General features: G+C 38.5%; 1 long non-coding RNA gene across 1 annotated transcript; it reads right to left on the bottom strand.

Moving 5' to 3' along the window:
• Positions 1 to 1,001: 1,001 nt before the first annotated feature.
• Positions 1,002 to 23,344, bottom strand: LOC111531280. Its single transcript, XR_002728216.1, has 4 exons — positions 22,887 to 23,344; positions 22,414 to 22,463; positions 21,442 to 21,582; positions 1,002 to 1,309 (listed from the first exon to the last, which is right to left on the bottom strand). It is a non-coding gene; the product is annotated as an uncharacterized LOC111531280 (long non-coding RNA).
• Positions 23,345 to 23,860: the final 516 nt, after the last annotated feature.

Consider the following 23,860-nt stretch of genomic DNA (forward strand, 5'->3'; position numbering starts at 1 on the left):
ATTCTCTGATGATAGATGGAATTTTTATGAAATCTATTATGTAATTTTCTCTGAGAAAGGAGCAAACGCCACTTGGTACAGACCCCCTAGTGGCAGCAAGGCTATAAACATCACAAAATGTAGAAGAAAAAAGAACCCCTAGTTTATGAGCATCTGCTTATGCTTAGCATTATAGGTGCATATCACACATTTAGAAAAAGTTTCCACTGAAAAAAATTAAGATGAAAAAAGTCATTCTTTAGAAATTCTAGGTAATGGAATATAAGTCTGTGCATAAACACAGGTTTTGGGGTTTAAATTAGTATGAAACTGAAAGAAAAATATGACTGCTCTGCCTAGGAATTCAGAATTGGCTTCTAAAGGAATTGCAGTTCACCAGGAAAAGAAAGGAGAAGGAGGTAAGAAATATATACAAATAGCTTTCATGAAAATACCTGCAATCATTGAGTATGTAGCATATGCCAGAAACCCTTTAGACACAATTTTTAATTTATGATATGAAGAACTCAATTTTTAAAATAGGCAACATTCTAATGGGCTTTGGAGGAAGATGAGATAATTTCTCACTGAGAAGATCAAAGAAGATGACAAGGAAAAATTTAGCACTGCATTTAGCCTTAAGAATTCATCAGAATCTTTATCAAACTACTAATAATTTTCAGCATGCCTTTTGGAAAACCCACCTGGTACTCTACTTCCTCCTGTAAAGTAAAGACAGTTATTGAGCATGCCAAAAAGTACCTTTAACCTGGAACTAATCACTAGTTTACATCTGCACAATAAAGGAGTAAAGGCAATAGTTTTAAATATTAAGTGTGTTAATTGTATTTTCCAAAGGTGGCTACAACAATATCTCCGGTACCATGTTCTTCTTACAAAGAGACGTTGACAATCCTCCCATGAAGAGGTAAGGTGTATATACTGTCTCCTTCAAGCTATGCAGTAATAGTAACTGAAACATTAAACATTTATTATGAAGTAATATCTATGCTAGATCATATTTCTCAAATTTTAATGACTATATGACTTGCCCAGATATATTGTTAAAGTGAAGTCTGTTTAGTAGGTCTAAGGAAGAGCTTCAGATTCTGCATTTCCAACAAGCTGCCAGGCAATGCACATGTTGCTGGTCCACAGTCCACACTTTGCATAGAAAGTTGACATAGGAATAGTATTTCTTTATCTAGAAGCATTCTGTCTTCTTTTCTTCTTGGCAACGTGACTAAACAGCTGTTTCATAGCAAGTAGACATGTCAGGAGAGGAAGTCTATAAAAGAATGGATGACTTCTAGATGTTTCATAACTGTACCTGTAATTTGACAAGCACAAAGTTGTATAATTTGGAATTCAAGAACATATGCTGACACTGTTTCTTAAAAACCTGTGAGTCATTGTTTTGTTGACCTGAAACTTCTAGAATTTCATGATGATGAAGATGAGTTAGGACTATACTTACATGCATTAAATGCTCACTATGGACAGATCACTGTGAGGTAGGTCAGACATTCCTTGAGTGCCCATGAAATGACCAACTGCTCCTTGCAGGCTGGTAGGGGAAGAAAATCATTAATTTAAACCTTTCGTTTTATAGAGGGGATGGTAGGTAGAAAGTTCAATAGTCTAAACTGAATTGTAAATGCAGGATTGTGCAGCTGGTGCAGAGGAATTAAATTTAGAAGTATTGGTGGGTGGAGAAGAGTTCTCAAGAACATCCAGAAGTTTTTTCTAGACTAGGAAAGGTAATGCCATTGACACCTAAGATGTGTCATTCAATGTCACTAAATCTTCAGTCTTTATTTCACCTCTCTAAATCATTCTTCATGTTTAGTACAATGCCTGGGCATCAGACCTGCCTTTCATCTGTAATTATATTTCCCACTAGTCTGAAAAACTTGTGCAAAACTTACCTCCCACAACACACATATTTACCCAACAGAAGTTGGCGTTACAGAGAGAAATTGGCTCAACGTTCACAAAAAATCTCTTTTCTCTTCCTATATAAACAAGAAGACTACTTTTCCAACCTGCCTTGCCATTGGGTTGGAAACATGTAACTGAGTTCTGAGCAGTGAAATATGAATGAATGTGCTACACACCACATCTAGGCTTGGCTATTAATTTATTTGCACAGTTCCCTACTGTCTCTCTTTCTGTTTCACAATGATGCTGGACACACATGCTCCAGACAGTGTAACTTTAAGATGGAAACGTCTTGGATTCCTGAGTTATTCCCTGGAGAATTATAAGGAGCTGAGCTGACCTAGACAGAGCTAAGCTGCCAGGTGTCAGAGTAGCCAATTAGACAAGAAGCAAAAATGAAAATAACAGTGAAACCTTTAAGCACTTACAGGGATAGCATAAGCAAGAGGCCAACCTGAAGAAAATGCTGACTCCTCCTGATCAATTTTTTTCCACCGACCAGCACCAGTCAAGAATTAGCAGGAGTAGCATAGATATGGTATTCAGCTCAATCCTGAAGGAGCTTCCAAAAAAGGCTCTTGGGATTTTATGGACCCTGGAGCAAGGGGAAAGGAAAGGGGAAAGGGCTGGGAGTGCAAAAGTCCTGAATATTGAGTTACGGTGGAGCAACGTTTCTTCAAGTTTGATTCTTCAGCTCTTTAATAAGGAGGTCTCAGCAGAGGCACCTGAGGAAGGCCTCAGCTGAAGGCCTCCTATAAAGAAGCTTCCAAATGGAGGCATCTGATCTAGGAATGATGATATGCATAGGAGCAAAGTCAGCCAGGGAGCCTGAGTCCTCGACTGAAACCTCCTTCAAAGATTGTATTTGCCACACCAAGACTGACGTGGGGAGGGCAGCTTTTGTGACTGCCTATTGTTTGGCATGAAAAAAAAAGATCACATGTAGATTTTTAGCTGGGAGTTTTAGCCAGACTCCTTAAGAGTGGCCAAAGGGAACCGTTTGAATTAGACTGTGATATGAGAAAGAAATAAATCTTTACTGAATTAAATCACTAGAACTTTGGAGTTTACCTGTTAGCACAGCATAGCCCAGTTTATCCTGACTATTATAATATTGTCCTTAATGAAAGTTTAGGACGTAATGTCTACAAAGTAGTCCTGTCACTAGAAAAATGACCCTAGTTCTCAACGTAAAAGAGATAATGGGGAAGTGATAGATAAAAAACAGAGAAATAGTTCATGTTTTTATATCTTCCTCCCACTCCAGTTTCTTAAATAATATATAAATCTTGATTCCTGCAGCTTATCTATCTTCCACTCCTCTTGGGATGCCAATAAGGATAAAACTGCAGCAGCCATTGAAGTCCAGCGAAATGACAAATTTGCTACCATAACAATTGAAAAACAAATTATATCTCATGACAAAAGGCCTAGCATATGCTTAAAATATTTGAATAGGTGTCCCCCAGTTACACAGAAACTGGAAAACTAAATTACGCTAAAGATTATGACTAGAGTTTCTCGAGTCAGGGACTATATCCGTGTATGTAACCTTATCACAAATAGTATTTCCTGCTGCTCTCTGGAGACTGGAGCCACATATAGAATAACGATGCTGTCATGAAAGATGACAAATTTTGTAAGAAACCTGAAGCACTAATGAAAAAAATCAGTAGAGACATTATCTAACAACTAACGTGTACAGAAATCTTGGGGTAACATTTCTTTTTGTTTGAAAATAAGACATCTTTTCTTTTTGGTGGATGATTGAGGTAGTGGCCATTATAGTTATTTACCAACTATTTCCAGCTCCTCTTTTTCAAGGTAAATGGTAGGGCTGTGTGTTCACATCTCCTCTGAAGTAAAGTATGACAATATGACTTGCTGTCGTTAATGGTATATAAGTAGAAATAATAAGTTTACTGCTGAATAGAAGCTTAAGAGACAATGCATGATTTACTATCATCCTCTCCTTCTGACACAGCGAGCATAGGGCCGGTGTTGAGATGAGGTCTTCACGGCCTGAGTCCCTTAGCGACTATGACAGCAGACCTCCTACCAATCTACATTAGACAGATGGCATGAGTGAAAAAAAAACCTTTTGCTAAGCTAAACAAATTAGATATAATTTGCTACCATGCTATAATTTTGTCTATCCTGGGATTATTATTTTTGCTTTTAACCAGCCCATAAAGGAAAAAATCATCTGCAAGTAATGGAAGGAGAAAATAGGTCAGACACTAGGACTGAACCTTATTCATTAGCAGCTGGGCAACATTTAGAAAAGTAGGCATATGCTTTACATGAAACCTCCTCTTCACTCTCACTAAGGCACCCCAAATTTTGCCTCTGAAAGTTCAGTCAAAATGTTTGTATCAATAGAGTGCATAATGTTAAACTTTGGATCCAATAACCCTGGGCATAGCTCTTTTGAGCAGAAAGCCTTTTAGTAAATCTAAATTCCTACACACTATACAATGACCAAATAGATTTATCATTCTCTATTGTTCACTTTTCTATACATTTGTTCATTGTCATATAGTTGACAGTTACTAAAATAAACAGAAAATGTTCAGGACAAGGTATTTTTAATGAGAATTATCCACCAAGAAAGATAAGGTAGGTTATTCTCCAGATGGGGGCAGAGGACCTGTTCCCCCTACACCTTACAGGAACACCAAATTTAACAACTATCTACACAAAAATATGTATACTTTATAAGAACCAAAAATCAGGTGAGCAATCACAGTACCTCTAGTTAACTTCATTTTACTGAAATAGGTACTGAAAAGGGCAGATAAAAACAGTTTTGAATTGCCATTGCCACTCCTTTCCTACCTCCGAGCAGTGGCTGCATGGCACACAGAATCTGTATGCTGGGAAGGGAGAATGTAATGATTGTGAGACTTTGCATTGAACTTGATGCTGCTCTATCACAGTGGAAAGCAGAATCTTGCTGTACTTAGCTAATGCTTGCCCATGGAGGGAACATTTGGACCAGGGAGACACCGGGAAATTGCCTATCTTAGCAGTTGGAACTTGAGTTTCAGCAAGCCTTGCCACATGGGACTGAAGTGCTCTGGGGCCCCACATAAACTTGAAAGGCAGTCTAGGCCACGAAGACTACAATTCCTAGATGAGTCCTAGTGCTTTGAGGACTACAATTCCTAGATAAGTCCTAGTGCTTTGAGCTGGGCTCAAAGTCATTGTACTGGGAGGCCCAAGAACCACTGAGACACCAGCCAGGGCAGTTAAGAGGGTGTTTAGAGTGTTTGCCCTCCCCCAACCCCAGGCTGCACAGCTCACATCTCCAAAAGAGACCCCTTCCTTCCACTTGAGAAAAAGGAAGGGCAAAGTGAACTTTAACTTACAACTTGGATACCAGTTCAGTTACAATAAAATAGGGCACTGGTCAGAGTCATGAAGCCCCATTCCTTGCCTTGGCTCCTGGACAACATTTCTAGACATACCCTGGGACAGAAGGTAACATGCTGCCTTGAAGAGAAGAACCCAGTCATGGCAGGACTCATCACCTGCTTACTAAAGAGCCCTTGGACCTTGAATCATCAGCAATAGTACCCAAGTAGTATGCCATTAGCCTTGGGTGAGACAGAAACTTGCTGGTTTCAGGTGAGGCACAGCACACTCCCAGCTGTGGTGGCTGTGGAGAGATGTCCCATCTGCTTGAGAAAAACAGAGGGAAAAGTAAAGAGGACTTCGTTTTGTACCTTAGGTATCAGGTTGGCCACAATAGGGTAGAAAACCAGGCAGGCTCTTGAGGTTCCTGATTATAAGCCTTTGCACTTGGACAGCATTTCTGGACCTGCCCTGGGCCAGCGGGGAGCCTGGAAGAGTGAATCCCAGGCTTGACAACATTCACCACAAGCTGACTGAAGAACCCTTGGACTTTAAGTGAACATTGGTGGAAGCCTGACAGTACTCTCCATGAGCCTTTGGTGGTGGTGGCCATAGGGTGAGGCTCCCTTGCCTAGGAAAAGGGAAGGGAATAGTGAGAAGGACTTGTTACATGGTTTGAAAGCCAGCTCAGCAGTAGTACCACAGAACACTAAGTAGATTTTAAAGGTCTTTTTACTCTACTCCTTGGCTTCTAGATGGCATTTCTGGACCCACCTGGAGCCTGGGGAGCTCACCACTCTAAAGGGAAAAAGACAAGGTTGCCTGGCTTTACCACCTGCGGATTGTACAGCCCCAGGGTCTTTTGCAAACAAAAGTGGTAGCAAGGTGGTAGTTACAGTGGTAGGACTTTGGGAGGTCAAGGCAGGCAGATCACTTGATGTCAAGAGTTCAAGACCAGCCTGGCCAACATGGTGAAACACATCTCTACCAAAAAATACAAAAATTAGCCAGGCATGGTGGTGGACAGCTGTAGCTATTCAGCTGTTCAGGAGGTTGAGGTGGGAGAATTGCTTGAACCCATGGGGCAGAGGTTGCAGTGAGCCAAGATCATGCCACTGCACTCCAGCCTAGGCAACAGAATGAGACCCTGTCTCAAAAGATAAAAATAAAAGATTAAAAACAATCAACCAAGGCTCAGCACAGTGGCTCACACCTGTAGTCCCAGCACTTTGGGAGGCTGAGACGGGCAGATCACTTGAGCCCAGGTGTTCAAGACCAGAAACGGCAACATAGCAAAACCCCACCTCTACTAAAAAAAAAAAAAAATCAGCTAAGCATGGTGGTACACACGTATAGTCCCAGCTACTCAGGAGGTTGAAGTAGGAAGGTGGCTTGAGCTTGGCAGGTGGAGGTTGCGATGAGCTGAGATCACACCACTGCATTCCAGTCTGGGTGACAGAGGCAAGGCCTGTCAATAAAAAAAAAAAAAAAAAAAAAAAAATAGAATCAAGCAGAAATTCTGGAATTAATGAGGAATAATAAATCATCTGAAGCTACAAATCTCACTGGTAATAGTAAGTACACAGGAAAAAACACAGAATGTTTTAACACTGTGATGCATAAATTACTCTTAAGTAGAAGGATTAAATGATGAACCAATCAAAAATAACTATAACAGATTAAGATGGTAGAAAGGAGTAAGAACTAGCTTGTAGCTCCCACTTGGACAGAGTATCATGTAGAAACTCACACTGCAAATTTTTGTGCTGAGAACTATTGCAGAAACATACCAGGAAAGCTGAGAGAATCCACAAACCCTTTAAAGGAACTGGATCACCCCTGCAGGCGCCCTGAGACACTGAAAAACTGTGAGTCTGCTTGCTTTCTCAACAGAGAGGTTCATATTCTTGGGCAAGTTTTCAGCCCTTGTCACTGGCTGCCTGGAAATAAATTTGGTGCTATTGGGGAAGTATGGTGGGAGGGAGATCAACTTTTAGGATTGCAGGCTGCATAGGAGTGAGATGGGGCCTGTGGTTGCTGGCTTTCCCTCACTTCCCTGGGGACCTGTATGACTCAGCAGAGGCAACCATAATCCCCCTGAGAATATAACTCCATTGGACTGGGAACCACACCCCCATCCCCCATAGCAGCCTAAGCAAGCCCAGCCCAATGACAGGCTGAACTCAGACACACCTATCCCTGCCCCCACCTGATGGTCTTTCTCTGCCCTCCCTGGTATCCAAAACAAATGTCATAATACTTTGGGAGCTCTATGGCCCTGCCCACCACTTGAGAAACCTGAATACTTAATCAGGTGTCCTTAGGGCAAGTCTGCATCCTCCCTATGGGACTGCAGTTGATGCACTCTTGAAAGCACCACCTTCTGGCTGAAGGCCAACCAATACAAAACCAGCACCGTAAACAAATATACAACCAAGGACCCTCACAGAGCCCATTTCACTCTCCTGCTACCTTCGCCAGAGCATGTGCTGGTATCCATGGCTGCAAGACCTGAAGATGGATCACATTGCAGGACGCTTTGCAGACACTCCCCAACACCACCAGCCCAGAGTCTGGTAGCTCTGCTGTGTGGCTACACTGAGAAAAGCAAAAATAATTGCTACTGTTTAGCTCTGAAAAATCTCCATTGCTACAGGAAGGAGGAGAATACCACATCAAGGGAGCACCCTGTGGTACAAAAGAATCTCAACAGCAGCTCTTGAATGCCAGATCTTCCCTCTGACATAGTCTACCCAAATGAGAAGGAACCAGAAAAATAATTCTGGTAATTTGAGAAAACAAGGTTCTTCAACACCACCAAAAGATCACACCAGCTCACCAGCAATGGATCCAAACCAAGGCAAAATATCTGAATTGCCATAAAAAGAATTCAGAAGGTTGATAATTAAGCTAATCAAGGATGCACCAGAGTGAGTCCAATTTAAAGAAATCAAAAATATAATACAGGATATGAAAGGAAAATTCTTCAGTATAATACATAGCATAAATAAAAAAGAATCACAACTTCTGGAAATTAAGGACACATGGAAATGCAAAATTCACTGGAACGTCTCAGCAACAGAATTGAACAAGCAGAAGAAAGAACTTCAGAGTGTGAAGACAAGGCTTTGAATTAACCCAATCCATCAAAGACAAAGAAAAAAGAATTTTTAAAAAATTAATAAAGCCTACAAGAAGTTTGTGACCATTTTAAACATCCAAATCTAAGAATAATTGTTGTTCTTGAGGAAGAAGAGAAATCTAAAATTTTAGAAAACATATTTGATGGAATAATTGAGGAAAACTGCCCCAGCCTTGCTAGAGATCCAGACATCCAAATACAAGAAGCTAAAAAAACACCTAAAGTCATCACAAAAGGATCATTGCCTAGGCACATGATCAACAGGTTATCTAAAGTCAAGACAAAGTAAACAATCTTAAGAGTTGTGAGGCAAAAGCATCAGGTAACCTATAAAGGAAAACCTATCAGATTGATAGCAGATTTCTCAGCAGAAAAGGGACTGAGGTCCTATTTTTAGCCTCCTTAAACAAAATAATTATCAGCCAAAAATTTTATATCCAACCAAACTAGGCTTCATGAATGAAGGAAAAACACAGTCTTTCCCAAACAAATAAATGCTGAGAGAATTCACCACTACCAAGCCAGCCCTACAAGAACTGCTAAAAGGAGATCTAAATCTTGAAATAAATCCTCAAAATACACCAAAATAGAACATCCTTAAAGCATAAATCTCACGGGACCTTTATAACAATAACATAATGAAAAGAAAACAAAGTATTCACACAACAAATAGCACAATGAATAGAATAATACCTCATATTTCAATACTAACATTGAATGTAAATGTCCTAAATGCTCCACCTGAAAGATATAGAATGGCAGAATGGATAAGAATTCACAAACCAAGTGTTTGCTGTCTTCAGGAAACTTACCTAACACATAAGTACTCACAAAAACTTAAAGTAAACGGGTAGAAAAAGATATTCCATGCAAATGGACACCAAAAGTGAGCAGGAGTAGCTTTTTTATATCAGACAAACTTTAAAGCAACAGCTGTTAAGAAAGACAAAGAGGGATGTTATATAATGACAAAAGGACTAGTCCAACAGAAAAATATCACAATTCTAAATACATATGGAGCTAACTTTGGAGCTGTCAATGTAAAACAGTTACTTCTAGACATAAGAAATGAGATAGCAGATTCTGTTCCAAGATGTTCAAATAAGAACAGCTCCAGTCAGAAGCTCCCAGCATGACTGACACAGAAGATGGGTGATTTCTGCATTTTCAACTGAAGTACCTGGTTCATCTCATTGGGACCAGTTGGACAGTGGGTGCAGCCCACAGAGGGTGAGCCAAAGCAGGGTAGGGCATCACCTCACCCGGGAAGTGCAAGGGGTCAACGGATTTATCTTTCCTAGCCAAGGGAAACCGTGACAGACTGTACCTGGAAAAATGGGACACTGCTGCCCAAATACTGTGCTTTTCTCATGGTCTTAGCAACCGAGAGACAAGGAGATTCTCTTCTGTGCCTGGCTCAGTGAGTCCCATGCCCATGGAGGCTTGCTCACTGCTAACGCAGCAGTCTGAGATCGACCTGCAAGGTTGCAGCCTGGTGGGGGCAGAGGCATCCGCCATTGCTGAGGTTTGAGTAGTAAACAAAGCAGCCAGGAAATTCAAACTGGGTGGACCCCACTGCAGCTCATCAAGGCCTACTGCCTCTATAGACTCCATCACTGTGGGTAGGGCATAGCTTAACAAAAGCCAGCAGAAACTTCTGCAGACTTAAACGTACCTGTCTGACAGCTCTGAAGAGAGCAATGGTTCTCCCAGCATGGCGTTTGAGCTCAGAGAATGGAGAGACTGCCTCCTCAAGTGGGTCCCTGACCCCCAAGTAGCCTAACTGGGAGACATCTACCAGTAGGAGCCAACAGACACCTCATACAGGTGGGTGCCCCTCTAGGACGAAGTTTCCAGAGGAAGGATCGGAAGGCAATATTTGCTGTTCTGCAATATTTGCTGTTCTGCAGCCTCTATTGCTGGTACCCAGGCAAACAGGATCTGGAGTGGACCTCCAGCAAACTCCAACAGACCTGCAGTTGAGGAACCTGACTGTTAGAAGGAAAACTGAGAAACAGAAAGGAATAGCATCAACATCAACAAAAAGGAAATCCACACCAAAACTCCATCTGTAGGTCACCAACATTAAAGAACAAAGATAGATAAAACCATAAAGATGGAGAGAAAGCAGAGCAGAAAAGCTGAAAATTCTAAAAACCAGAGCACCTCTTCTCCTCCAAAGGGTCACAGCTCCTCGCCAGCAACAGAACAAAGCTGGAAGGAGAATGATTTTGATGAGTTCACAGAAGTAGGCTTCAGAAGGTCGGTAATAAACGTCTCCGAGCTAAAGGAGCATGTTCTAACCCATTGCAAGGAAGCTAAAAACCTTGAAAAAAGGTTAGACAAATGGCTAAGTAGAATAAACAGTGTAGAGAAGATCTTAAATGACCTGATGGAGCTGAAAACCAGGGGACAAGAACTTTGTGACGCACACACAAGCTTCAATAGCCAATTTGATCAAGTGGAAGAAAGGATATTACTCATTGAAGATCAAATTAATGAAATAAAGCAAGAAGAAAATTTTAGAGAAAAAAGAGTAAAAAGAAATGAACAAAGCCTCCCAGAAATGTGGAACTACGTGAAAAGACCAAATGTGCATTTGACTGGTGTACCTGAAAGTGATGAGGAGAATGGAACCAAGTTGGAAAACACTCTTCAGGATGTTATCCAGGAGAACTTCCCCAATCTAGCAAGGCAAGCCAACATTCAAATTGAGGAAATACAGAGACTACAAAGATACTCCTTGAGAAGAGCAATCCCAAGACATGTAATTGTCAGATTCACCAAAGTTGAAATGAAGGAAAAATGTTAAGGGCAGCCAGAGAGAAAAGTCGGGTTACCCACAAAGGAAAGCCCATCAGACTAACAGCGGATATCTTAGCAGAAACTCTACAAGCCAGAAGAAAGTGGGAGCCAATATTCAACATTCTTAAAGAAAACAATTTTCAACCCAGAATTTCAGATCCAGCCAAACTAGATTTCATAAGTGAAGGAGAAATAAAATCCTTTATAAACAAGCAAATCCTGAGAGATTTTGTCACCACCAGGCCTGCCTTACAAGAGCTCCTGAAGAAAGCACTAAACAGGGAAAGGAACAACTGGTAGCAGCCACTGCAAAAACATGCCAAATTGTAAAGACCAATGATACTATGAAGAAACTGCACCAATTAATTGGCAAAATAACCAGTTAACATCATAATGACAGAATCAAATTCACATGAAAGAATATTAACCTTAAATGTAAATGGGCTAAGTGCCCCAATTAAAGGACACAGACTGGAAAACTGGATAAAGAGTCAAAGCCCATCAGTGTGCTGTATTCAGGAGACCCATCTCATGTGCAGAGACACAAATACACTCAAAATAAAAGGATGAAGGAAGATCTACCAAGCAATGGAAAGCAAAAATAAGCAGGAGTTGCAATCCTAGTCTTTGATAAAACAGATTTTAAACCAAAAAAGATCAAAAGAGACAAAGAAGGGCCTTACATAATGGTAAAGGAATCAATCGAACAAGAAGAGCTAACTATCCTAAATATATATGCACCCAATACAGGAGCACCCAGATTCATAAAGCAAGTGTTTGGAGACCTACAAAGGGACTTAAACTCCCCCACAATAATAATGGGAAACTTTAACACCCAACTGTCAATGGTAGACAGATCAACGAGACAGAAGGTTTACAAGGATATCCAGAACTTGAACTCACCTCGGCACCAAGCAGACCTAACAAACATCTACAGAACTCTCCACCCCATCAACAGAATATACATTCTTCTTAGCACCACATTGCACTTACTCTAAAATTGACTACATAATTGGAAGTAAAGCACTCCTCAGCAAATGTAAAAGAACAGAAATCACAACAAACTGTCTCTCAGACCACAGTGCAATCAAATTAGAACTCAGGATTAAGAAGCTTACTCAAAACCACACAACTACATGGAAAATGAACAACTTGCTCCTGAATGACTACTGGGTAAATAACAAAATTAAGGCAGAAATAAATATGTTTTTTGAAACCAATGAGAATGAAGACATCACCTGCAAGAATCTCTGGGAGACATTTAAAGCAGTATGTAGATGGAAATTTGTAGCACTAAATGCCCACAAGAGAAAGCAGGAAAGAAGTAAAATTGACACCCTAACATCACAATTAAAAGAACTAGAGAAGAAAGAGCAAACAAATTCAAAAGCTAGCAGAAGGCAAGAAATAATGAAGATCAGAGCAGAACTGAAGGAGATAGAGACACAAAAAATCCTTCAAAACAATCAATGAATCCAGGAGCTGGTTTTTTTTAAAAGATCAACAAAACTGATAGACCACTAGCAAGACTAATAAAGAAGAAAAGAGAGAAGAATCAAATAGATGCAATAAAAAATGATAAAGGGGATATCACCACCAATCCCACAGAAATACAAACCACCATCAGAGAATGCTATAAACACCTCTACACAAATAAACTAGAAAATCTGGAAGAAATGGATACATTTCTGGACACATACACCCTCCCAAGACTAAACCAGGAAAAAGTTGAATCTCTGAATAGAACAATAACAGGCTCTGAAATTGAGGCAATAATTAATAGCCTACCAATAAAAAAAGTACAGGACCAAATGGGTTCACAGCCAAATTCTACCAGAGGTACAAAGAGGAGCTGGTGCCATTCCTTCTGAAATGGTACCAGAAAAAGAGGGAATTCTCCCTAACTCATTTTATGAGGCCAGCATCATCCTGATACCAAAGCCTGGCAGAAGCACAACAATAAAAGATAATTTTAGACCAATATCCCTGATGAACATTGATGCAAAAATCCTCAATAAAACACTGGCAAACCAAATCCAGCAGTGCATCAAAAAGTTTATCCACCACAATCAAGTTGGCTTCATTCCTGGGATGCAAGGCTGGTTCAACATACACAAATCAATAAACGTGATCCATCACTTAAACAGAACCAATGATAAAAACCACATGATTCTCTAAATAGATGCAGAAAAGGCCTTTGACAAAATTCAACAGCCCTTCCAGCTAAAGACTCTCAATAAACTAGGTATTGATGGAACGTATCTCAAAATAATAAGAACTATTTATGACAAACCCACAGCCAAAATCATACTGAATGGACAAAAAAAAGGAAGTGTTCTCTTTGAAAACTGGCACAAGACAAGGATGCCCTCTCTCACCACTCCTATTCAACACAGTGTTGGAAGTTCTGGCCAGGGCAATCAGGCAAGAGAAAGAAATAAAGGGTATTCAATTAGGAAAAGAGGAAGTCAAATTGTCCCTGTTTGCAAATTTAGAAAACCCCATCGTCTCAGCCCAAAATCTCCTTAAGCTGATAAGCAACTTCAGCAAAGTCTCAGGATACAAAATCAATGTGCAAAAATCACAAGCATTCCTATACACCAATAACAGACAAACAGGTAGCCAATCATGAGTGAATTCCCGTTCGCAATTGCTGCAAAGAGAATAAAATACCTAGGAATCCAACTTGCAAAGGATTTGAAGGACCTTTTCAAGGGGAACTATGAACCACTGCTCAATCAAATAAAAGAGGACAGAAACAAATGGAAGAACTTTCCATGCTCATGAATAAGAATCAATATCATGAAAATGGCCATACTGCCCAAGATTCAATGTCATCCCCATCAAGCTACCAATGACTTTCTTCACAGAATTGGGAAAAAAAAAAAAAAAAAACTACTTTAAAATCCACATGCAACCAAGAAAGAGCCCACATTGCCAAGACAATTCTAAGCAAAAAGATCAAAGCTGGAGGTATCACACTACCCAACTTCAAACTATACTACAAGGCTACCGTAACCAAAACAGCATGGTACTGGTACCAAAACAGATATGTAGACCAATGGAACAGAACAGAAGTCTCAGAAATAACACCGCACATCTACAACCATCTGATCTTTGACAAACCTGACAAAAACAAGAAATGGGGAAAGGATTCCCTATTGAATAAATGGTGCTGGGAAAACTGCCTTGCCATATATAGAAAGCTGAAACTGGATCCCTTCCTTACACCTTATAAAAAAATTAATTCAAGATGGATGAAAGACTTAAATGTTAGACCTAAAACCATAAAAACCCTAGAAGAAAACCTAGGCAATACCATTCAGGACATAGGCATGAGCAAGGACTTCATGACTAAAACAACAAAAGCAATGGCAACAAAAGCCAAAGTAGACAAATGGGATCTAATTAAACTAAAGAGCTTCTGCACAGCAAAAGAAACTACCATCAGAGTGAACAGGAAACTTACAGAATAGGAGAAAATTTTTGCAATCTACCCATCTGACCAAAGGCTAATATCCAGAATCTACAAAGAACTTAAATTCACGAGGAAAAAAGCAACCCCATCAAAAATTGGGCAAAGAATATGAACAGACACTTCTCAATAGAAGACATTTATGCAGCCGAAAGACACATGAAAAATTGCTCATCATCACTGGTTATCAGAGAAATGAAAATCAAAACCACAATGAGATACCAACTCACGCCAGTTAGAATGGTCATCATTAAAATGCCAGGAAACAACAGATGCTGGAGAGGATATGGAGAAATAGGAGCACTTTTACACTGTAGGTGGGACTGTAAATTAGTTCAACCATTGTGGAAGACAGAAGACAGTGTGGCGATTCCTCAAGGATCTAGAACTAGAAATACCATTTGATCCAGCCATTCCATTACTGGGTATACACCCAAAGGATTATAAATCATGCTACTATAAAGACACATGCACATGTATGTTTATTGCGACACTATTCACAACAGCAAAGATTTGGAACCAATCCTAATGTCTATCAATGATAGACTGGATTAAGAAAATGTGGCATATACACACCATGAAATACTATGCAGCCATAAAAAAGGATGATTCATATCCTTTGCAGGAACATGGATAAAGCTGGAAACCATCATTCTGAGCAAACTATCACAAGGACAGAAAACCAAAGACCGCATGTTCTCTCTCATAGGTGGAAATTGAACAATGAAAACACTTGGACACAGGGTGGGGAGCATCACACACGAGGCAGGGCTTGTCGAGGGGTGGGGGACTGGGGGAAGGATAGTATTAGGAGAAATACCTAATGTAAATGATGAGTTGATGGGTGCAGCCAACCAACATGGCACATGTATACCTACATAACAAACCTGCACGTTGTGCACGTGTACCCTAGAACTTAAAGTATAGTAAGAAAAAAAAAATTAAATAAAAAATTTTACAAAAAGAAAAGAGATAACACAATAATAGTGGGGGATTTCAATACTCCACTGACAGCACTAAAGAAGTCATCAAGACAGACGGTCAACAAGCAAACAATGGACTTAAACTATACTTTACAACAGATGGACTTAACAGATATTTACAGAACATTCCATACAACAGCTGTAGAATATACATTCTATTCATCAGCACATGGATCATTTACCGAAATAGACCATATCATAAGCCACAAAGCAAGTCTCAGTAAATTTAAGAAAATCAAAATTAAATCAATTACAAACAACAATGAAATAAAACTGGAAATCAACTCCAAAAAGAACCCTCAAACCCATGCAAATACATGGAAATTAAATAACCTGCTCCTGCATAATCATTGAGTAAGCAATAAAATAAAGACAAAAATTTAAAAATTCTTTGAACTGAACATTAATAGTGACATTATCTATCAAAATCTCTGGAATACAGCAAAAATGGTGCTAAGAGGAAAGCTTATAGCATTAAATGCCTGTATCAAAAAGTCTGAAAGAGCACAAATAGACAATCTAAGGTCACACATCACAAAACTGGAGAAACAGAAACAATCCAAACCCAAACCCAGAAGAAGAAAAGAAATAACAAAGATCAGAACAGAACTAATTAAAATTGAAACAAAAAATTACAAAAGGTAAATTTTAAAAATGATTCTTTGAAAAGGTAAATAAAATTTGTAGACCATTAGCAAGATTAACCAAGAAAAGAAGAGAGAAGATCCAAATAAACTCAATTAGAAATGAAATGGGAGATATTACAACTGATACCACAGAAATACAAAATATTATTTAAGGCTACTGTGAACACCTGTATATACATAAACTAGAAAACCTAGATGAGATGGATAAATTTCTGGTAATATGCAACCCTCCTAGATTAAACCAGGAAGATATAGAATCTCCAAACAGACTGATAACAAGAAGTGAGACTTAAATGGTAATTTTTAAAATTGCCAACAACAACAACAACAACAACGTCCAGGACTAGATAGACAACTGAGTTTTATCAGACACTCAAAGAAGAGTTGGTACCAATTTTATTGACACCATTCCAAAAGATAAAGAAAGAGGGAATCCTCCCTAAACCTTTCTATGAAGCCAGTATCCCCCAGATACCAAAACCAGGAAAAGACATGACAAAAAAAGAAAACCAAAGACCAATATCCCTGATGAATACAGATGCAAAAATCCTCAACAAAATACTAGCAAACCAAATCCAACAGCATATCAAAAAATAATCCACCATGATCAAGTGGGTTTCATACCAGGGATGCAGGGGTGGTTTAATATACATAAGTCAATAAATGTGATACACCACATGAACAGTATTAAAATCAAAAAATCACATGATCATCTTAATAGATGCAGAAAAAGCATTTGACAAAATTCAGCATCCCTTTATGATTAAAACCCTCAGAACAATTAACATTGTTAGGGCTAATTGAAGGGACACACGTTAAGGTAATAAAAGACATTTATGACAAACCCACTGCCAACATTCTACTGAATTGGAAAAAGTTTAAAGCATTCCCCTTTAGAACTAGAATGAGGCATGGATGCCCACTTTCATCTCTTCTATTCAACATAATACTGGAAGTCCTAGCTGGACGAGAGAAAGAGATAAAGGGCATACAGCTTGGTAAAGAAGAAGTCAAACTGTCACTGTTTGCTGATGATACTATCACATACTTAGAAAACCCTAAAACCCTAAAGACTCATTCAAAAAGTTCCTAGAACTGGTAAATAAACTCAGCAACGTTTTAGGGTACAAAATTAATGAGCACAAATCAGTAAGCTCTGCTATACACCAACAGCAGCCAAGCTGAGAATCAAATCAAGAATTCAACTCCTTTCACAATAGCTGCAAAATAAAAATAAAATACTTAGGAAAACACCCAACCAAGGACATGAAAGACTTCTACAAGGAAAACTACAAAACACTGCTGAAATAAATCATACATGATACCAACAAATGAAAACACATTTCATGCTCATGGATGGGTAGAATCAATATTGTGAAAATGACCATACTGCCCAGAGCGATCCACAAATTCAATGCAATTCCCATCAAAATACCACTATCATTCTTCACGAAAAGTTAAGAAGTGGAGAGACAAGTTAAGGTGTAGTTTTTATTAGGTTTCTTTTTGCTTGTTTGTTCATTTGTTTATTGAATCAGTGTTATCATCAGCTTAAAATAACCGATTATAAGATAGTATTTGCAAGCCTCATGGTAACCTCAAATCAAAAAACATTTAGCAGATACACAAAAAATTAAAAGCAAGAAATTAAATCATACCACCAGAGAAAATCACCTTCACTAGAAGAAAGATAGGAAAGAACTATATGGCAATAAATATTTTATACATAAAATAAAATACCTATGAATTAACTGAAAAAGTGAGAGATTTTTACAATGAAACAGAAATAATAATCCTAAAATTTACGTGGGACCACAAAAGACCCATAATAGCCAAAGTTATCCTGACCAAAAAGAACAAAGCTGGAGGAATCACATTACCTGTCTTCAAATTATACTACAGAGATATAAGTGACAAAAATGGCATGATACCTGCATAACTGGTCGATGGTCTGTGATATTTAGACCAGTGAAACAGAATAGAGAACCCAGAAATAAATCCATACATTTACACTGAACTCATTTTTGACAAAGGTGCCAAGAACATACACAGAGGAAAGGACAGTCTCTTCAACAAATGGGAAAATTAAACATCCATATGCAGAAGAATGACACTAGACCTCCTAGCAATCGCAAAATACAAAAATAAAATTAAAATGGATTAAATACTTAAACCTAAGACTACGAACTATGAAACTACCACAAGAAAAAAAGTGAGTACTCTCTTCAGAACATCGGAGTGGGTAAAGATTTCTTGAGCAGTACCCCACAAGCACAGGCGATCAAAGCAAAAATGAACAAATGGGATAACTTCAAATTAAAAAGCTTCCTCACAGCAAAGAAACAATCAACAAAGTGAAAAGACTACCCACAGAACGGCAGAAAATATTTGCAAAATATCCATCTGAGAAGGGATTAATAACCAGAATATATTATAAGCTCAAACAACTCTATTGGGAAATATCTAATAATCTGATTTAAAATTGGCAAAAGATCTGAACAGACATTTCTGAAAAGAAGACATCAAATGACAAACAGGTATAGGAAAAGATGCTCAATGTCACTGATCATCAGAGAAATGAAAATCAAAATTACAATGAGATATAATCTCACTTCAGTTTCAATGACTTTTATCCAAGAGACAGGCAATAACAAATGCTGGTGATGAAATGGAAAAAGGGGAATCCTTGTACACTTTTGGTGAGAATTTAAATTAGTATAACCACTGTGGAGAACAGTTTGGACCTTCCTCAGAAAAGGAAAAATAGAGCTACTATAGGATCCAGCTATCCCATTCCTAACTACATACCCAAAAGAAAGGAAATCATAATATTGAGGAGGTGTTTGCACTCTCATATTTAGGGCAGCGATATCAATAGCCAAGATTTGGAAGAAACCTAAGTGTCCATCAACATATGAATGGATAAAGAAAATGTGGTACGTATACACAATAGAGTACCAGTTTGCCATAAAAAAAGAATGAGATCCAGTCATTTGCAACAACACAGATGGAACTGGAGATCAGTATGTTAAGTGAAATAAGCCAAGCACAGAAAGACAAACATTGCATGTTCTCATTTATCTTTGGGAGCTAAAAATTAAAACAATTGAATTCATGGAGATAGAAAGTAGAGGGACGGTTGCCATGCCAGAGGCTGGGAGGAATAGTGAGGGTGGGAGTGGGGAGGAAGTGGAGATGATTAATAGATACCAAGAAATAGTTGGAAAGAATAAGACCCAGTATTTGCTAGCACTACTGGGTGATTGATGTTTTAAAAAATTGTACATTTAAATTGGCTAAAAATTTATAATCTGATTGTTTGAAACTCAAAGGATAAATGCTTAAGGTTATGGATATCCCATTTGTCCTGATGCGATTATTGTGCATTGCATGCCTGTATCAAAATATATCGTGTAACACATAAACATATGCACCTACTATGTACACATAAGAATTTAAAAAATTTTAAAAGAAATATGCAATAGTTTGCTTTCCTTGTTTCCTAATTATTTTTTGTTTGGTTTCTATGAGAACTTATCTTAAGAATTGAACTCTGAGACAATGTGTATTCAGTGTCAAATATCCAAATGAAAATGTAATAATGCAGTTGGTTTTCAAATATCTTTCAATAGCAGTAAATATATGAGATGCTGTAAACCTCAGATGACATGTTTTCAGATTTAGAGAGTAAGAGCAAACAATCGTCATCTTTTGAAGCAGAAGCAAGTCAGAATTACTGTAAAATAAGTGGGAGTACTCATAGGCAGAAGTACTTCATTTAAAGTGTGCTTCTAACGAGACATGGTTTTTCTTTTTTTTTTTTTTTTTTTTTTTTTTTTTTTTTGAGATGAAATTTCGCTCTTATTGCCCAGTCTGGAGTACAATGGCACAATCTCGGCTCACCGCAACCTCCGCCTCCCGGGTTTAAGTGATTCTCCTGCCTCAGCCTTCTGAATAGCTGGGATTATAGCCACGCGCCACCGGGCTAATTTTTTTTTTTTTTTTTTTTTTAAGTGGAGACTGGGTTTCTCCATGTTGGTCAGGCTGGTCTCAAACTCCCGACCTCAGGTGATCCACCCACCTCGGCTTCCCAAAGTGCTGGGATTACAGGCGTGAGACATGATTTTTCTATGTCTACTCAGAGTCTAATAAAAGATGGATAGGATTTAGCCCCAAGAAGATGAAGTCTAAAAATCTATAAACAAAGAATAAAATCGCTCATTTATATTTTAAATTATTTAGCATGAGGATAGTGGATCCAAAAAATGTAGATTATAAGAATAGAATTTTCAAGGAGAATCAAGAATTTTCAAGGAGAATCACTATTTTCATGGGGTTTACTAATCACAAAATGGATACATTTTATGAGGCAATAATAACTACAAAGATTTTCTACTTACTGGGAAAAGGATCCCATCATATATTTACTGTTTTTTTCTTTTTCATATTTTGTCAGAAAATTTTTAATATTAATACTTCAATTTCCCAGGATTCATTATGTGAGAATGTCAGACAACAGTATTCTGTGACAGAGGCACAAAATGTAAATTCTGTGTAACCAAATGTAACCAATGTAAATTAAACAATTAGTATTCTACTTTATAATTCATTTTCTTGAGTGTTTGATTCTCAGATCCCGATGTCCTAGAAATGAACTGATAAAATGTAGGTTTAGATTCAGGTGTGGTGGTTCATACCTGTAATTCTAGCAACTCAGGATGCTGAGGCAGAAGGATTGCTTAAGGCCAGGAGTTTAGGACCAACCTGGGCAACATAGCAAGACTCCATGTATAAAAAAAATGAAATAAAACTTAGTAGGGTGTGGCAGTGGAAACCTGTTGTCCTAGCTACTTGGGAGGCTGAGGCAGGAGAATTGCTCGAGCCCGGGAATTGGAGGCTATCGTGAGCCATGATTGCATCACTAGCAATACCATATACTAAAAAAAAAAAAAAAGTTTATAAACCTACAACAAATACATCTAGGATGTGACTTATCTACATATCTTTGTCTTATAACCTCTTGCCTAATTATTCAACCAGCCCCTTCATAAAAACATCTTTTGGTTGCAATATAGGTTAAAAAGAGAAAACGGGAGGACATAACTCGCCCACCAATTGGTGAGTGCATTCTGAAGGTAACCATGTGATTTAAAGGTCCTGCGCTTCTCATTGAAATCTCTCAACTTTCTAACTGTGGTTTGTACTTCTCCATGAGTGGCTTTCTGAAGAAGCTGAGCAACCATAATGTTGGGGCTGAAACGTATTATTTGTGTTAAAGATAGACTCAAACCCTTTTCCTCCGTTGTTTTTTGTTATATCATTGCTCCGTTTCCTCCAAAAACAATTAATGTTACTTCAAATTTCAGACAAAACAGTATGTGATAAAACTCACATGTCTCTTACATTCTCTCTGGGTAATTCTGGCTATTAATATACTGTACGGCTGAATAAATTATTTTTTTATTTATTTTATTTATTTATTTATTTATTTATTTATTTATTTATTTATTTATTTTTGAGACGGAGTCTCACTCTGTCACCCAGGCTGCAGTCCAGTGGCCGGATGTCAGTTCACTGCAAGCTCCGCCTCCCGGGTTTACGCCATTCTCCTGCCTCAGCCTCCCAAGTAGCTGAAACTACAGGCATCTGCCACCACGCCCGGCTAATTTTTTGTATTTTTTAAAGTAGAGATAGGGTTTCACCGTGTTAGCCAGGATGGTCTGGATCTCCTGACCTTGTGATCCACCCGCCTCGGCCTCCCAAAGTGCTGGGATTACAGGCATCAGCCACTGCACAGGGGCTTATAAATGATATTTTCTTTGCTGCTGTGCTATCTGAATGCTTGTGTCTCCTAAAATTCATACATTGAAAATCTAACCCCAAGGTGATAGTGTTAGTAGGTGGTGCCTTTGGCAAGGTGTTTAGGTGATGAGGTTGGAGTCTTCATGACTGCAACTAGTGCCCTTATAAAAGAAGCCCAAGGGAACTGGTTTACCTTTTTCCCAATTTTAGGACACCACAGTGGGCACCTTCTATGGACCAGAATGTAGAGCCATCCCAGATTCTGAAGACAAGAATGCTTACCAGATACCAAATCTGCCAGTGCCTTAATCTTGGAGGTCCCAGCATCAGAACTGTGAAAAATAAATTTCTGTTGTTTGAAAGCTATCCAGTTTATGGTATTTTGTTATAGAAGCCCAGATGGAGTGAGATATTTGCATAAAAGAAAGTTTTCCAAATTGAAATCCCTCTTTACAATTCTACAACCTATATTTGTTCTCTCATAAATTTTTAGATGTATTTTTATTTACTATAAGTTAAAAAAATTCTCAGAATGTATCTTCACTTGTATTTAAACTGTATTCTGTGAATGACTTATATTCAAATATGTTGTGTAGGTGAAATCTATCATTGTTCTACAAATAAGCTGCATGTACTTGTGTTAACACTTCTGAATTAAACTTAATATTTTAGTTATTTAACTCTTTATATTAGAAGTTACTAGCACACCAAAAATTAAGGTTTAGCATTGGGTATAAAAGTGTAAACATTAACACCTTGCCAGGCTTAATTCGGCAAAGACGGTGTTTCACACATCTTGCATGCACTCATCACCTCCATCTTCTTCATCATCTCCACTCACCAAAATCACATACATATGTTCTCTATTGTTAACATTGTCTTTTTTCCTATACTAATAGCTTCCAAAGAGCTTAGCAGCTGTTAAATAAATAAACCATTATCATTTACTATACTGAAATAAGAAAAGGCTTCGGAGACACCTATTCTGAGTTCAACTTCTAGCTCTGGTACTTACTATGGTCTTGGGAAAATAATTTAAGCTTTCTGAGTTTCTGTTTCTCTGGCTATAAAATTTAAATAAGTTCTACTATACTGGGTGGTGGTTAAGATTACATGAAAGCATATATGGGCTGGGCATGATAGCTCATGTTTGTAATCCTGGCACTTTAGGGTGTCAGTGCAGGAGGCCAGGATGCCAAGACTTGAGGCCAGGAGTTTCAGACCAGCCTGGGCAATAAAGTTAGACCTCATCTCTATAAAAAATGAAAAACTACTCAGGTACAGGGTTAGGCCCCTGTAGTCCTACCAACTCAGGAGGTTAAGGCAGGAGGATCACTCGAGCCCAGGAGGTCAAAGTGGTATGAATGATCATACCACTGCATTCTAGCCTGGATAACAGAGCAGGACTCTGTTTCTAAAAATAAAATTTAAAAATAAGAAAATAAAACAAGAAAGCATATGTGTGAAGTACTGAGCACAGGGCCTGGCACGTAACAGGTACCGAATAATGTAGCTCATAATATTACTTCTGCTATTATTCAAAGCATTGCTTTGTCTAAAACTGCTTATTCAATTCTAAATATAAGTTTCAAATAGAACATTCTCTTACCTAGAGGCGAAGTGAGGCTAAAGTGGAATATTCCTGTGTGTACTGCTTCAATATACCAGCTCTCTCTGTATATTCACTCCACAAATTAATGTCTTGCAATTTTCAATGATTCTATTTACA

This window comes from Piliocolobus tephrosceles, chromosome 3 (genome assembly GCF_002776525.5).
Source record: "Piliocolobus tephrosceles isolate RC106 chromosome 3, ASM277652v3, whole genome shotgun sequence".
NCBI lineage: Eukaryota > Metazoa > Chordata > Mammalia > Primates > Cercopithecidae > Piliocolobus > Piliocolobus tephrosceles.